This window comes from Mastomys coucha, unplaced genomic scaffold, assembly GCF_008632895.1.
Source record: "Mastomys coucha isolate ucsf_1 unplaced genomic scaffold, UCSF_Mcou_1 pScaffold16, whole genome shotgun sequence".
In the NCBI taxonomy this organism is placed as follows: Eukaryota; Metazoa; Chordata; class Mammalia; order Rodentia; family Muridae; genus Mastomys; species Mastomys coucha.
The window spans coordinates 87944075-87962525 of NW_022196898.1; the positions used below are offsets into that span (position 1 = coordinate 87944075).

The 18451-nt window shown below is 35.5% G+C and overlaps 1 long non-coding RNA gene across 1 annotated transcript in view; it reads right to left on the reverse strand.

The window, feature by feature from the left end:
* Positions 1–3787: 3787 nt before the first annotated feature.
* LOC116094359 overlaps positions 3788–18451 on the reverse strand; it is a 20317-nt gene continuing 5653 nt past the window's right edge. Inside the window, exons 2-5 of the long non-coding RNA XR_004120063.1 lie at positions 15091–15177; positions 14373–14492; positions 6497–6954; positions 3788–3866 (exon numbers count right to left, since the gene is read on the reverse strand). This is a non-coding gene — a long non-coding RNA (uncharacterized LOC116094359). The remainder of the gene's footprint in view (positions 3867–6496; positions 6955–14372; positions 14493–15090; positions 15178–18451) is intronic.

The window sequence follows — 18451 nt, forward strand, 5'->3', positions numbered from 1 at the left end:
TAGATGTGATGTTAGTTTAAAAAGTGATTTCTGATTCTATAGGTTGTTGCCTTGTCTGATTGTCTCCTTGGTCTTACAGAAGTTTTGCAGTTTCGCAAAGTCACATTTATTCATTGTTATTCTTAGAGCTTGTGCTATTGGTGTTCTGTTCAGAAACTCATCTGGACCCAGATCGCCAAGGTATAATATAGAATTTAATAAGTGTTAAATCAGGATTATAAGCAGAAGATGGATTAAGTGCATGGAAGTTGGGAAGTAGCCCATCTATTGTGGTGATTAAGGTACGTTAAAATATAAAGGCTGTGTGTGTGTGTGTGTGTGTGTGTGTGTGTCTTTCATTCAGCCTCTGTGAGGTTGAATTAGTAGCAAGATATAGTTTAAATTTTGTTTTCTCAAGGATTATACTGTTTTCTCCATCTATAGAGATTGAAAGGTTTGGAGGACATATCTAGACTGGCATCTGTGATCCCTTGGAGACTGTGAAACATCAGTCCAAGCCTTTCTGGCTTCTAATGTGTCTGTTGAAAAGTCTGGTGTAATCCTAATAAGTCTCCCTTTATATTTCACTAGGCCTTTATCCCTTGCAGCTTTTAATATTCTTTCTTTGTTCTGTACATTTAGTGGTTTTGATTATTGTGTGGCAGGAGATTTTCTTTCTTGGTCCACTCTATTTAGTGTTCTCTAAGTTTCTTGTGTGGTTTTTGATAACTTTTTCTTTAGGTTATGGAAATATTCTTCTATGATTTGTCAATGATATTTTTTGAGCTTTTGTGTTGGGAGTCTTCTTCTATTCCTATTATTCTTAGGTTTGGTATTTACATAGTGTTCCAAATTTCTTGTATGTTTTGGATTAGAAACTTTTTAGCTTTAGCAAGTTCTTGGACTAATGGACCAATGTGATCTATGGTATCTTCTACACCTGAGGTTCTCTCTTGCATCTCTTGTATTTTGTCTATGATTCTTGTGTCCATAATTCCTGTACTCTTTCCTAGGTTTTCTATTTCCAGAATTGCCTCATGTTGTCTTTTCCTTATTAATTCTATTTTCATTTTTGGGCCTTGAACAATTTTATTCAATTCTTTCACCTGTTTATAGTATTTTCCTGTATTTCTTTATTCATTTCAGTTGTAAAGGCCTCAAACTGTTTGATTATATTTTCTTGCATTTCTTGAAAGCATTTATTCATTTCTTCTTTAAAAGACTCTAACATCTACATAAGTTTCGATTTAGTGTCATTTTCTTGGAATTCAAGTGTTTTAGGATATTTAGGGCTTGCTGTAGTAGGCTGCCTGTGTTCTGATGGTGCCACATTCCCCTCTCTTTTGTTGACTATGTTTTTGCACAGCATCTGGTTGTCTATAGTGTCAGCAGGCCTGGTAGTCACTGATGCCAGCAGACCTCTGGGATTGTAGGAAAAGCTAGTTGTCCTTAGGGGTAGTAGGCTTCCATGGATGTAGGCAGAGCTGTTGGCCCTGCTGGCTTTAGGATGTTACTTATCCAGGTTGGAAGCAGGCCTCCAGAGATGCAGGTGGAGCTGGTAGTCCCTGATGATTGCAGGTCTCTGTCCTGGGCAGCAGCAGGCTTCCATGATGTAGATGCTGTGGCAACAGAAATGGAATGCAGAAGGGACAGGGCAGAACTAGTCACTGCTGGGTTTGCCCAGAGGAGCAGGCAGGCAGGAGATTAGGGGAAGAAGTCTCATTTGGTGGTCACTGATGGCTGAGGGTGTCTGGGGTTGTGGTTAGAGGTGTGGAACTAGAATATGGAACACAAAAGTGTCAGGGCAGACATCAAGGCTGCTGTGCTCCATTGTGTAGATGTTCCACAATTTCTGTATCCGTTCCTTTGTTGAGGGACATCTGGGTTGTTTCCAGTTTCTGGCTATTATAAATAAGGCTGCTATGAACATGGTGGAGCATGTGTCCTTTTTACATGTTGGAGCATCTTCTGGGTATATGCCCAGGAGTGGTATAGCTGGATCCTCTGGTATAACTATGTCCAGCTTCCAGAGGAACCGCCAAACTGATGTGCAGAGTGGTTAAACCAGCTTGCAATCCCACCAGCAAATGAAGGAGTGTTCCTCTTTCTCCACCTCTCCAGCATCTGCTGTCACCTGAGTTTTTTTATCCTAGTCATTCTAACTGGTATGAGGTGGAATCTCAGATAATTTGCTTATATAAATATAAGATAATACTTTGGGAGAAATACTTTGATAGCACATAACTGTTAGATGACATGAGCAAATTAAGCCATTTGAAACTGTCACTCACTCCACAACAGATAATCTACTAAAAGGAAGCAATTCATATTTGTAGAACTTTATTATGAGTACTGTATATTAGTTTATTATAACAAAACCTTCTCAATCATACTAAATCTATTTTTTCATTTTTACCAGTTATTTTATTTATTTACATTTTAGATGTTATTCCCCTTCCCAGTTTCTCCTCCAAAATCCCCCTATACCCTCTCCCTGCCTCTTTGATGGTGTTCCCTGACCTGCCTACTCACTCCTGCCTCAGTGCCCTAGGATTCCTCTATGCTGGGACATTGAATCTTTAAGGGATCAAGGGGCTCCCCTCCCAGTGATTACAGATAAGACAATCCTCTGCTACATATTTAGCTGAAGCCATGGGTCCCTCCACAGGTATTTTTTGGTTGGTGGTTTAATACCTGGGAACTTTGGGGGGTCTGGTTGGGTTGATATTGTTGATATTGTTGTTCTTTCTATGGGTTTGCAAACCCTTTCAGCTCTTACAGTTCTTGCTATAACTTCTCCATTTGGGTTCCCCCACCCTAGTCCAGTGATTGGCTACAAACATCTGCATTTGTACTGGTCAGGCTCTGGGAGAGCCTCTCAGGGGGCAGGTATACCAGGCTCCTGTCAGCAAGCACTTCTTGACATCAGCAATAGTATCTGGGTTTGGGGTCGCAGATGGGATGGATCCCTAGGTGGGGTAGTCTCTTGTCAGGAATTTGATGGGAGGTGTGTAGCAGTTGGAGAGCAGGAACTGGGGAAAGCCACTAGAAAATCCCAGATGCCAGGGATTCAAGAGGTTCCCAGAACCCAACAGGGAGGGCATTAGCTGAAATACCCAATAAAGGGGAGCTAAAACCTGTAGAGACTATTTCCACTGGATAGTCATGGCCCCGGGTTGAAGTATGGGGCCACCCACCCACATCAAAATTATTAACCCAGAATTTCACCTGTCAAAAGGAAATTCAGGGACAAAGAGTGGAGCAGAGTCATAAGGAAAGGCTATCCAGAGAGTGCCCTACCTAGGGATCCATTCTAAATCTATAAACAAGAAAATTGCTAACTCTAATAGACAGCGAAATGACTTTACAAATCACTTGCTTTTATAAGGGTGCCTTAGTCAGGGTTTCTATTCCTGCACAAACATCATGACCAAGAAGGGGTGGAAAGGGTTTATTCATCTTACACTTCCACAATGCTGTTCCTCTCCAAAGGAAGTCAGGGCTGGAACTCAAGCAGGTCAAGAAGCAGGAGCTGATGCAGAGGCTGTGAAGGGATGTTACCTACTGGCTTGCTTCCCCTGGCTTGCTATCTTGCTTTCTTATAGAACCCAAGACTACCAGCCCAGGGATGGCACCACCCACAATGGGCCCTCCCCCTTTGATCACTAATTGAGAAAATGCCCCACAGCTGGATCTCATGAAGGCACTTCCTCACTCTCCCCTTTCTCTGTGATAACTCCAGCCTGTGTCATGTTGACACACAAAACCAGCTAGTACAGAAGGGTTCTGATATTTATGATTCACTCACATGAATCCCTGACAAAGAGAGAAGATGCCAGTCTGACTCCACTTTGTGCCTTCCTTTCTGTGCATGACTTTCTCTTGGCCTACAGGAACACATCGAATATGGAAAGCTGCATGTCATAATTGCAAACCTTCCCAAGGAATAGAGTTATTTTTAACTGTTTATATGTGAATGTTAGGTAGAAGCCTGAAACTGAATATGTGTTATATATGACAACCTCAGAAGTAATCTGTATTTTGGGATAAAGGCATTCCTTTAAAAGTTTAAAAAAATTCCCGTTTCCTCTCTAGTGGAGACAGAAAGGGATACTTGCTTAAATCTGAAATTGGTGGAACTCAAAGGAAAATAGAAGACTAAAGCCCTGGCATCAGAGTAGAAACTGAAGCTATGACTTGATTATTAACTTTAGAAGTGCAGTGCATCATGGGTGATTATTATGGAAAGCAGCTGGAGAAACACGTTTCTTTCTTCACTTCAAAGTTACCAATCCAGCTACATAGCACTGACAATTTTACTTTTTTTTTCCTGCTGTAAAGTGTTATAGGAGTTTCAAGCCATTGAGTAAATAAGATGTATATTGAAGATGAGGAAATGAATCCTTGCTCTATAGATGAAGAAAATAGATTTCGTGACTACCTCTGCTTTTGGGCTGTTTAAGCAATTGAGCACACCAAGGACAGAGAAATAATGGAATAAATCCAGCAGACTTCCTATTACTGATCAAGTCATTCTGCCTCTGTTCTAGAAGTTGAAAGATAGATCCCAACTGGCAAAATGATTTGGAAGCACAATAAAAATATATACTCATAAACTTACTCTTCATTTTAAAAGTAAAATCATCAGTATTTTTGAATTATGATTCCAAATATACTAATTTTCATGTTTTCCCATATTTGTTAGAAATCTTCCAATTAAAATTTTATTTTAAATCAAAATTAATAATTTATGTTCAGCAATACATACTAACCTTGTGTTAGTTATGTTTTTTTTTTGAGTTGTTAAGGTAGTTCCGCTTTTTCCTTAAAATCAATTTTCTTTTTATACATTGTGTTCCGATTACAATTTCCCCTTCTTCAAATTCTCCTAGATCCTTCCATCTCCCAATCCACCCAAATCTACACCCTGTCTCTCTCTCTCTCTCTCTCTCTCTCTCTCTCTCTCTTCAGAGGAATGTAAAATAATAAGTAATTATAATAGTAAAATAAGATTAAAATATAGAACAGATTAAGACAAAACAAACACACAAACAAGAAGAGTAGTCAAAGATAAAACACAAAAACATAATCACAGATGAATAAATCCTATAAGAACATAAAACTGAAAATCACCATATGAACTGTAAGGAAATTAAAAATATATGACAAAGCATTATGAGATAAGAACCTAAAAAATTTGCTACTAAGCTCATTTGGTGTTGACCATCTGCTGCTTGGCATGGGAGTCTTTGAGAGTGGTTTGTAATGTAATACCAGTGTGACTCCATAGGAGAAAACTTACTTTTCATGTGAGCATGGATATCTATTAGAGATTACTTCCAGATTTTAGATAAGGGGTTGTACCCATTTTCTATGTCAGTCCCAGGTCCCCAAGTAGACTCAAAGCTGTGTAGGCCCTGTGCCTGTCCTCAGAGTCTCTGTGAGTGAATGAGCTATGATCCTGCTGTGATAAGAGGATCTTATTTCCTTTGTATCCTCCATAACCTCAGGTTCTTACAAATTTTTGGCTCCTCATCATCATGGTTCCCTGAGCTTGGAGAGATGGGGGAGGGTGAGTTCATGGAGGCATCCCATTAGGACTGAGTGCTGCAAAGTCTCTCTACCTCTATACATTGTGCAGCTCTGAGTCTCTATTTCTACCCATTTTCTTCAGGAGGAAGATTATTTGAAAATGGCCATGCATGGCACTGATTAATGAGAATAGCAGAATCTCATTTGGAGTCATCGAGGGCTTACGTGTAATCAGACATTTGTTGGTTACTTCTATAAGCTCTGTCGCACTACTACACTAGGACACCTTATAAGTCACCCATTGTAGATCAAAGGCTTTGGAGCTGGGATGATATTTTCATGTCATCTTTGGTAGGGTATCGAGGACCATCCAGATCTACAAACAGTAGTCAGTGGGGATGAAGGGTCTATCTAAGTGGGTACTAGCTTAACTTCTTGCTTAAAGAACTGTGTAAGTGGTGTCCTCAGCAATGGGTCTACATCATTAGTTTGTGGAGAGCAATGGATACCATTGGCAGAAGTCTGAATTGTATGAGGGTTCTCATGTGTTTGTGTTGGACAACAACTCCATTAGATATATCTCATTTGACAGAAATACAGTTTCATTTGGTGACAAAACATGTTCAATTGGAGCTCTCTCTCCCCTGTTACCAGAAATTTTCATATTTATGTTCTTCATAGATGTGTACTTTTTAAAAAGCTTCCACTCTATCAGGTCTTCATACAAGCTCTCAGGTAGTTTCAGTTGTCTCTCCACTTATTCCTTCCCTTGCCATTATTTACTCCACCTTTTCCTTTACTCCTCCTCATCCAGTCCCTTCTTTGCCTATCCATTTATAGCTATCTATCCTATTTCCTTTTTCTGGAGAGATCCAACCTTCCACATCTAATACCTTACTCTATACCTAGCCTCTGTGGTAATACAGGTTAGACCCTGCTTAAGGATGAATTAACAGGTAACATCCACATGTAAGTGAATACTTACCATATTTATTTTGGGGGGTCTGGGTTACCTCACTTGGGATTTTTTACCTGTGAATACCATGATTATATTCATAGTTCAGCAATATTCCATTGTGTACATGTACCACATTTTCTTCAATCCACTTTTCCATTTACAAACATCTAGTTTGTTCCTGATTTCTGGCTATTATGAGTAGAACAGTAATAAACATGAAGATTGCAGTTCAATGTTCTGGTATCTGTTGTTGTGTTTGTTGGATGGGTGTCCCATTCATTGCTTTCCTTTTCTTTCTCTGGTTCTCAAGAGAGTATGTGGCTGTAGGGCTCCTCGTAAGGAGTGTTTTTGAGTTGCCGGCAGTTGTGGACCTTTGACTTTCTTGGTAGACCTTGTTTCTACATATCAGAAGGGCAGAGGCTGAGAGGATCCAGAGGAGGAAAGGAAGCTGGCTCTACTATATGGACCATTGAAGTCCTTGGGGCCTGCAAGAAAGAAGGAAAGGGAGGTCTCTGTAGGTTTCTACAAAGCTGGAGAGAAGAGTTTAAAACTGGAATTGGAGGATGAGGAAGAGTGTAGGGATCCTCCTACTTGATGCCCAGTCAGAATGGGAGCTGAGACAAAGGGATGGGAGGGAAGAATGCTGCAGAAATCCTGGGAATGGAGGCAGGGAGGAAAGAGTGGCCAACAGCAGGTGACCTCCTACAAAGCTGTGGATAACATTAGGGATTTGAAATTGGAGAGCAGTAAAGGGTGTGAAGATTGCCTACATCATTCCCTGGCCAGCTTGGATATCACATTTCCAGGTAGAGTCCTAATTAAAAATTTAATCTTATAAATTAGTCTTGGGAATTTATTTTTGTAATACTTTTTAGGAGAATGTCTTTTGAAGTCACAGAAATATTTATATATGCTGTACATAAAGGATTTCCTAAGATGAATAAAATGAATGTATTTAACATATGAATAAGAAAAAAATTCATTTTTAAAAGGACTATATTCAAGCACTGTTATTTAAACTTATGGGAAAACTGGTCAGAAGTGACTAATTGCACAATATTTTAGCTTCTTACCTAGGCAAAAGTGATATTTAATCTAAACATATATCATTTAAATGTTAGTTTTAAATTTATATTGGATAGCGAATATAATATATGCTCAATTATTTCATTGAAATTTTGGTCTCATTCAAGTATTCATTATAAGGTTTAACACTTTGCTTTTAAACATTTGTATATAAATCCTAACTTTAGATGGTTGACTTATTCTTTCAAAGACAGTAATAGCACATTGATTAGATGTGTTATAAAATAATTTTTTGCTTTATTTCTTTATAAAATTAATTCTTTTGTCTTCTTTTAGGAAAAGGTTCACTTCAAGACATTGCCACCTATTTAGATAACCGTCTTTGGGCAAACTATGTTCAATTTTCTTTCTTTTAACAATGACTTTTTGTCAGTGAAAGCTAACACTAAGTAGACCAATAAAGTGTCCTTGATAAGACATTCATTTACAGAACTTATTAATATTTGAGTCTCAAATTTCACTGATTGTGTGTTTATGCTCTCTGTATATGTATTTGCCAGGTTCTCGAAAGATGGGACAACAGACAAGTGCCAGAATATTCAAGTGAGCCAACAACAACAACAAAAAAAACCTTTGTTTCAACACATGCAGGCTACATTCATTTACAGAACACTTATTAATATTCCTGTCTCTAAGAAAGAGAAAAGAGAGATACTTGATTTTCTTTAAGCAACATTGGAAGCTTCCACACCAAAAAAGCTGTATTATAAAGTCTTTGCCCTCAATAATATCTATATTTATACTTTACCCATTTATTATTTGTCTTCCCACTAGATGGCAGGGCTTTGTCAGTTTTGTTAATGATTACAGCCTTGGGCAGTTAGTAGGTGCTCAAACAAATAGAACAAACTCAATGATTCACCAGTAGGTTTCTGAAGCCGAACACTTGGATACTTAATTGTATAAGAAGCATGCACTAAGACCACACATCTATTGAAATAGAGACAAGAGTCACAAAAATTTCACTCATTGGCTTGTGTGTTTGTGTTCTCTGTACATGTATTTGCCAGGTTCTTCAAAGATGGGACAACAGACAAGTGCCAGGATATCAAGTGAGCCAACAACAACAACAACAACAACAACAACAACAACAAAATGAACCTTTGTGTGAACACATGCAGGCCACAATTTCTGGGTTTACAATCAACCAGGTCTCAGATGCACTGTGATCTGAGCAGAAAGTGTCTGAAAGCAGCCATTGTCCAATGAGGTATCTGTGAAGTTGGCATGTGGCTGGTAACTTTACAAAAGTTGCAGTGAAGACAGTGCTAAGAGAAGAACACTGAGTCTCTTGATAGACTTTATTCTGTTTCCAGAATATTCTTCAGAAAACATTCAGTGCCATATTTATGTTTGCTAGCATTTTAACTGCAAACTACTATTTCCATTAAACTGTCCCATAAGGGCACTGAAAGAACACTGACTAATTTCATTTGTATGACAGACAATATGTAATAGACCATAATACTATGTGTGTATATGCTCAATAAACTATACATCATAGCTTATGTATACTATCTATTAATATGCTCAGTAGATTTTCTAGGAAATACATAGTATGCATAAGAGAACAATATTTTATTTACTCAATTCTTATGAAAAATTCAACAAATGGGCTTCTCCGTTTTGATCTTCTTTGTGAACTTTGACATTAAAACATACATATGTTAATGGCATAGCTTCTATATAGTTTTTCTATATAATTTTAAATAACATATGTTTATATCATATAATTTATACCATCAGAAGGAATTCTATGTAGTTCTAGTTTTAATATAGTTTCTCCATTTTAAGATGAGTTCTTGATTTCAGGTATTTGCTTTTTTTGCATGTATTTAGGTTATTAGAAAATTAGAAATGTAATTTTGAATTAAATATAAAATATATTAATCTTTTAAAAATTTTTTAAAAGGCTTATTCATTTAATGTATGTTAGTGCTTTATCTTCATTTACACCTTCACAGCAGAAAGAATTAGATCCCATTACAGATGATTATGAGTCATCATGTGGCTGCTGAGTATTGAACTCAAGCTGTCTGAAAAGAGTAGAGAGTGCTCCTAACTTCTGTGCCATGTATCTTTAACTCCAGTTTCATGGGATTTGATACTCTCTTGTGGCTACTGTGTGTAGCAAGCATGCATATGGTGAACTAACATTTATGCAGATCAAGCATATATACACATAAAAATGTAAAGGCATGTCTGGAAATATATGTATATATGCATATGTAGTGCACATGCATACATATATAACCATATGTATGTGTAGATATTACTCTGTGTGTGTGTATGTGTGTGTGTGTGTGTGTTCTGAAGTGAAGTAAATGTTTAAGGAACAACCAGAAACCATTGTGATCAACAGACACAGGTTGCTACACAGAGGAGAGATGTGATAATGTTCTGTCTATAAGGTGAACGACTTAAATATTCTACATCAGTGTTACTGAGAATCTAAGTTGTTACAGGGAAAACAGGATGTATTACTAAACTTCAGATAAAGATTCAGCTTCAAATGTCATTGGCTGGGAAATCACATTTCATTTCTTCATTGGTATTTAATGATTTTCCCAGTCTACTGAACAGATGTATTATTGTGATTAAATGGGTTTGACACACAAAAACCTCTCTTAGTGCTACCAAGTATAAAAGTAAAGTCTGTGAAATTTTTGATTATAATTAGATTGTATTATGATATGAGTTCAGTGATCCTTGTAATACTGAGGTTTATCAACCAAACAAAATCATAATCAAATCTTTTTCTAAAGAACCACAGCAACTTTTCAGTTGATATCATCTTTTGTTATTCTTTCATCCAAATCATGTGTACTCTGGTTTATACTTATTACCACTTAAGACACAAATATTATTTTTATTTATTCTAGCACAGCTCAAAATCCAAGAACCAAAGATTAAATTATTGCTTCAGATAAAACAGAAAGAAAAAAAAGAAAGAAAACACATTGAACTCTAGTGGGATATCTGTCTGGTAATTTTCATAATTTTACTTAAGATTCTATTAATATATTTTAATATTTGCATTATTGTAGAAAACAATGAAGTTCATGTTTCCATTATTTATGTATATGTTGTATCTTGCTAGTATTCAACTCCTGTTACTCTCCTCTGCCCCTCCTCCCTTCCTATTGATAGGCTTCCTCATACTTCCATCAAATTTAAGTAATTTATAACTCTTTTTAGGTAGTGTGTGTGTGTGTGTGTGTGTGTGTGTGTGTGTGTGTGTGTGTTTATTTGCTAAGTCATCAATGACATCTAGCTTATCATAGAGGCAATCTTGTTTTCTTTTCACTGTCTTCTAGTTTCCATTCCATTATTTTCTTAGCTAAAACTTCTTTCCAACAATTGATTTTTGGTTTGGCTGGTTCTTGTTTTTCAAAGATTTACTATGCCATCATTAAGCAATGTATTGAGATCTGTTTGATTCTTTAATGCTAAGCTCATGGCTATAAACTTTCCTGTTTGAACTGGCTTTGCTATATTCTGAATTACTGTGATCAGTGTCTTCTAGAAAATTACTTTTCAACATCCTACCTGAATTCTTCAGCAACTGACTAATCAATAAGAAATGTGTTGTTCAATCTCCATGTATTTGGGTACCTTTTCCTTATGTTAATGAGATATCATATTTGTTATCAGGCATCTAGGAAGATGAATATTAAACAACATGCTTATTTTCAAGATGGTTCCCTCTCTTCATCTCCCAAGGCTGAGTGGTTAAGGAAAAGTCTCCTATTCTACTGCTGACACATAAGACTGAACCAAAGTAACTCTCATAGGATCCACCAGCTTATCTCAAGGCTCCTAAGGACTAGGCTTTTCCTTTGGATAGAAATGTTAGTTTCTTATTACTGGGCCTGCAGTCCCTAGCTGTTGGACGAGGTTTCTGTTTCCTCTATGTGGATGTAGATTCCCTAGGCTGGATTCTTGTCCTGCCTTACACTGTATTGTGATGTTTTGTCCTTTTAACTAACTGTTCTCTGACTTTCAGATTCTTCTACTTTCATTTCTGGACTAAAGACTTATTTTCCTGGCCCTTATTATTTATAAGAAACACTAATGCCTTTTCTAATCTGCATTCTTACCACAAAACAAAATCAAATCAAACAAAAAACAGACAACAAAAACAAATCCCTAATCCAGATGCTTAATACTTCCTTACTTTCCAAATGAATATTCACTGTTAATCTTTACAGTCAGTTTTTTTTCTCTATTGTTTGTTATGTAGTCTGGTATAGTGTGCTTGTGCGAGTGTGTGTGTGTGTGTGTGTGTGTGAACTCTTCTCTTCAAAGTGATGTCTGTTATTTTGGTTTGGGTCAAAAAGGAAGTCTGTGAGAGTTTTGTTTTGTTTTACTTTATAAATTACATACACTAACACTAGTTACTAGAGGTGAAAAAATAATACTTTAACAAATATATTCTTCTACATCTATTTTCTTATTCTCAATGCGACCATTGTGTTTGGAATGTTTGTCACAATGACCGAAGAGAACAATAACATATATTTAATACTATATCTGTTAAATTTTCAAAGAAATGAGGTACATGGCAATTTTAATAACAATGTCATACTTAGTTAGGAATATATTTTATCTAGTGTGTTTATCTCTACTAATCCTTTCGCATTACATAGTATGTACTTTAGGAAGAATATTTTAAGTCTTGTTCAAATGGCTTTGAAAGGAAAGGAAATTTTATTCTTTATAATTAAAATCTGATTGATGATGCAGTATCAAAACCCATTAATAATAAACATCAGTTCTAGAGAGGTAATATAGAACCAGTGACTGTCTGGTCCTCTGTCTGAGAGAAGTCAGCCCAAGAAACTCCAGTTATTACAGCCACATTTAGGCAAGAAAATATATGAGAAAAATAAGTGGTTTTCTTCCATTATTTTAAAGTATAAAATCAAATTTTACAGTGGACACCCTCACACTTCCCCTAATGTATTATTGAGCTTTCCTTCCCATATCATAAGTTTTACTGATATCTAGGATGAATATGTTTGTTTTATATTAATTACAAGAGTTTTTTGAATATGTGGATTTTCATCAAAAAGTTTAAATAATATCATTTCCATGAGCATTCATTGTGAATCGTCTTTTATACATCTCAAATATTAAAGACAAGTAATGTTATCATATTTGTTTACAATAAATACATGTTACTTGTGTGAATATTTATGAAATACTACTTTGTGCATAGTCCAAGTTCCACTTGCTCTGTAGAGGTTCCACTATGCTCTGTAGATGTTGCTGCATGAGTTTCTGATGTTAAGGGTCTTATATGTGTATACCAGGCCCTGGTCATCATTATGTTGTGCTCTCAGTTCTGACTGTTAGCAGTGGTGTTTTCCTAACATCAAATGAGTTCCCATAACAGTTGCATTGTTAGCTTAGTATGTGGACTTAAGCTTAGGCTTTGTTTTGTTTTGTTTTTTCTTGAATTTTATTCCAATTTCTATAAATTTATCTTTTATAAATTATTAATGTGGAAAATACATTTTTTCTTTATATATAGATTCTTCAACAATGTGCATTTTGAGACTCTGTATTTCTTTGGTTAGAACTTTCCTATCATCTGTGAGGCTATCTAACAGTTGTCTTTAGAAACATACATTTTAGTAGGATTTTATTTTTCTCTTTCCTCTATTTAAATTTGGACAATTATATCTAGACAACAAAATTGACTCTAAGGCTTTCTGCAATCCTTCTTCCCTCTTATAAGAAGTATTTATTGTGCCAATCATTTGAAAGGAGCATTAACATAGGAACCATAATGAGAATGTTCTTCCTTTATGGCATCTCTTCAAGTTACTGAATCGATTACATTATTCAAGAAACTTGTTGCATTTTAAAACTTTCATTTTTAGTTTTCATAGCACTACGTTGAGGAAAAATAAAATAAAATTTCCTGGTGCATGCCATGCTGTGAAAGGTTTTGCAGCTACATCACTTAGTTTGAGATGACCAGATACCTGCATGATACAGAGCACAGTCAATTAGATGTTCATGACCAGGACTACAGAGATCTAATCAACAATATTATTCTCCAGAACATTCTTTCTCGCAAGCTTTACGTTTATTTAGTGGAATTTTATTTTTTTAAAGAGCATTTTGTTCACAGAAAAATCACGTGGAAAGTAGAGGATTCTTAAATAGCTAATATCTATGGATGTATGCATGTGCACACACACACACATAACAATACACACATATATGCACACACACACATGCACACACAGTAAGAGAGAGAGCAAGAGAGGGAGACAGAGATAGGCAGACAGAGACAGAAAGACAGAGACAGATAGACAGAGAGAGATTTATATTAGAGTGTTGAGAAATCCTTCTAAGTGAAGTAACAGTCTATAGTGTCCTGATAGTTCCTCTGAGCTTGGTGCAAAATGGAGGACTCTCTTTTCCAGCAGTGCTTCCTCTTCTCCACCTGATCGTGTCTGGAAAAACTGACCTCTACACCCTCTACCTGAGGAAGATCTCATAGTCCTTGGAAAACCCTTCCTCTTCACCACCCTCATAAGAACTTGCCTAGCAAATACCTGGAATTCCTGGAATGCCTCTTCAGACAAATAGGCCCTCTCAGTACTTTAAACTCCAGTCAGTGATTTATAATCACCCCGAAAACTCTCTCCCATTCTCTAATGTTCATATATAGCTCCTTCTTGCCCCAAATAAAGTGTATGCACACAAGCTGTTTCACTGAAGATCCTCTCAGAGAGCTACTTTACTGGGTGCCATCTAAGAGAGCAGTAACACTAAAATCCTCAGAAAATTATTCCTCCACCTTTATGCCAATGGCACTCCCAGTTGGAGAGGGATCCTGGAGAGAGATCCTGCAGGCTTCATGAGTTCCAGTTCATGTGCTTCATCCTTCCAGACAGGTATACAGTGGCATCTGGACACCCTGGGGAGAAAATGGAATGCAGCACCAGTGTTACTGCATATTTTCAAATTATTCATGAACTTCCATTGAGATATTACTATCATGGTTGACATCAGAGATGTTCTTATACATTCTATTGATTTTCATAAATGTATAATGATGTATCCCCATTATAATATCATACGAAGCATTACATTATTTAACATCATTTGAGCTGTATTTAATTTTATATTCTTCTAGCTCCTATTAACAATTTATGAATGTTCACATTTATAGTTTCTATACTTTCATATCATTGTCTTGTGTTACAATTAATAATATGCAATCACGGTTAATTTACATCGTTCTTTGATTCATGACTTGTTTCTTTTAACTCATAAATGCTTGATTGTTCATTTATTCCACAACTGTTTATTCATTACAAAAGTAGAGCTTAGACTCCTAAGGTTTTTGACATTATTAATAAAATTGTTAGAAATAATAAGAGTAGATTATTTGCTGAGTAGGTTTCATCTTTGTTGCATAAACATGAAGAAGTATGACACCAGATTGTCTATCATAGGCTTATACTATCCAGTTTTGTGGGAAACCTAAAAGATATCTTCCAATGAGATTCTACCATTTCATGTTGTGTGCCCCCTTTGCTCCACAGCCAACCAGGAGTATTGGGTATTCAGTGTCTTGCCTTCACTGCCTCAAGAAGAACCTACAAAAAAGAAGAACAACAGGCTGTCTATTTGTATAACAGCATGTCTGTTAAAGCATCCATTTATAAGTTTGCTTTCTGTCTGCAAGTCTCCTGTTGAGGTAACTATAGTTCTTGAGAATTTTGTTTTTAATTTGATTTTGTTCATATAGTTGTGTTTTAAAATCATTGTATATTTCAGGTGATATTCCTTTATCAGATTTATATTTTGAAAGTAGTTTTTCAAGTCAGTGGCTCCTCTTTTCATTTTCTGGACAATTTATTTAGCAGAAGACGTTTTAAAGATTAATAGAGCATACCTTATCAACTTTTTTTTGAATCACACCTTTAGTGCTGCCTATAAAGAACCACTGCTACATTCAATGTCATCTAGAAAATAGCTCAAGCTACTTTCTAGATGGATATTATGATTTGGATATATAATAAGGTTTATGCTCCATTTTTAGTTAGCTTTTATAAAAGATGTAATGTTTATGACCAGACTTGAAATATTTTCCTCTTGGCTATGTGTGGATGCCCAGATTCTGGGAACATTTGTGGTAAAGAATGCATTTTTCCTATTATCTACACTTCTTCCTTGAAGGTCTATTTCTGTTATAATTCTAGGTTTTAAGGAATGGTGATTAAACAAAAACTTTATCATGCTTTTATATACTAAATAACCCTTCCAGTGAAGAAGGGGATACAACATTATACACTAAATTCTTCATACCTTCTCAGAAATGCTCTAATAGAAGAGTTGGTATGTTAAGAAACTTACTGTGATAAATGATTTTCTCTCATACTTAATTAGAGGCATACAGTGTTACACAGTTATGCTCATGAAAGCTTTATAAAGGGTGGTATTCCAGGCATTAACTGAATGAAATTATCAAGTTCTCAAAATATAGTATACATAGTGGGTTGTTTTGTTTTGTTTTTGTTTGTTATTTAATCTTCAAAAGCTTGATCTCTTAGAATTATTGTGACTACCATTAGATTTCCTTTGCTAATACTCGACTCCTTACATTGTTGTTTGTTCATAAAATAGTTTTGTTCTCTTTTATTCCTTGGAGATCATGAACAGGTTTTTCAAATGCATTATTAACTTGACTATAAAAGTTCTGGTGTATCTTTGTACTTCCTGGTTCATCTGGATGAAATACAAATCATAAATTTTCAATTGATACAAACTAATGCTTTGAACTATATTTTTAAGGTATGTACGATGTAGGCACATCAGTTTGAATCTGAATTAGTGATGAATTTCTATTAATCAGTGGGGAAATATTTGAATGAACACCTGTTGCAAACTGTTACTGAACATAAGGGTGCTAATGATTAGGGACAGATTTATAACCAAGTTTGAGATTACTATATGCATATTAGTACCAGGACTATAAAAAGTACCCGTTATATACAAATGATTAAATAACATGGAGTTCTATTTATAATTGGTTAAACACAGGTGAGATTAGAGAGACAATTTTTTAAACAATTTACAAAGTTCTACTTATATATATTTGAAATGATATACTTTGAGACCCCACATTTCATGTAATGTCTTAAAGGAGATTCATTATAATGAATATGTGTTTGGTGTACAATATGGGAGGTTCAAAGAAAAGAAAGCAATCACAGCACACATATTTGAACCTGTCATCTTGTTGCTATCTTAAGACATGAGTTAGTCAGAAGGGAATGCAAAAGAGAAAAGAAACAAAAATTTCTGTCATATAAAAACACAATCCCAGGGTACCATATAACAATGTCTTTCTATATCAAATATGCATAAGTTTTAACAAATTGATTGAGAGTATCTGTTCTTCAGCCTTGTCTTCTGATGATACTTAAAAATAGATTTTATTATTTATCCTTTAATATATAGCATGATCATTTTGTCCCTTTTAAAGCTGATATCTAATCTTATAATAGTTACAGTTCTTATCCAATCTGCAGTCATACCATCAGTACTCTTGTTATATGTACAATAATTCATGATAATTTTTCTGTGATTATGATATAATTGCAACATTTCTCCATTCCCTTTCTTCCCTCTATGTACTCTATAGGACATAGGGAGAGAGCTATATAGCTCTTCCCTTTGTCATCCATATTATGGATTATATGTTATTATATGCATATGTGTATGCAATTACTAAGTATACAATCCTGGATCTAACTTGCACAGCCCATATAATGTTATGTGTATATTGTTTTCAGGGCTGAACATTTGGAACCAGACAACCAGTTAGTGTGTTTCATTCTGGAGACAGCTACTTCCCCTGTTTTTAACCTTCCTCAGTTCCTTTTTGAATAACATCTTGTTTTCTTTCTAATTACATTAATATTGTCAGATTGAATGGTTTCAGAACCATATCAGGTTCTTGTGTCCTAATTGTGTATATACATATATATGTAAATATATATTGTATATACATGTATATATATATACATGTATGTATACTACACACACACACACACACACACACACACACATATATATATATATATATATATATATATATATGACATAAAGATTTACTCAAACCATCAGTAATTTACTTTATGCCCTTTATGAAACATTGTGATTTTTTTCAGTCACTTTAGGTGACTGTTTATGTGACACAGTAACAAACCCTGTGAAGAGTTGATTTGGGTCCCAGGCTTTGGGATTTTAATTCATGCTAACTGGGCTTTATTAGTAGTGGATGCATCTCTGGTAACCTAGACTATCAGGACAAAAGAGAATGTCGCAGAACACTAATAACACTCATGGTGATAGGAGGAAACGAGATACAGAATAATGATTTGGAGGAAAGATGCATTTTGTAAATGCATGCTTTAGTGAATTTCCTTCACTAGACATGACTTTTTAATGGTCCATTCAGCTAAGAATTTAAAAATAAATTGATTAATCCCTGATGAAATCAAACCCCTCATGATCTACTCAACTTATAAAATCGAATCAGGTGGCCTGCAGCCTTTAATGTAAGAGGCCGTGGAAACATATTTAGATTCAAACAATAATGATGAACTTTAAAAAACAAGATCATTTCAGTACTCTTCTCTTATCCCATTTTTATCAGATGTGATATTTTTTTCTGAGCTTGATGTCATGACATGTCATAACAGCTTATGTTCTTTGGCTGTCATTTTATATTATTTGATACATCTAGCCTTGTCTACAGTATAACTATTGTTCACAATTCTTTAAAAACTTGAAGAAAGAATTCTCAATCGAGGAACACCAAATGGCTGAGAAGCACCTAAAGAAATGTTCGACATCCTTAGT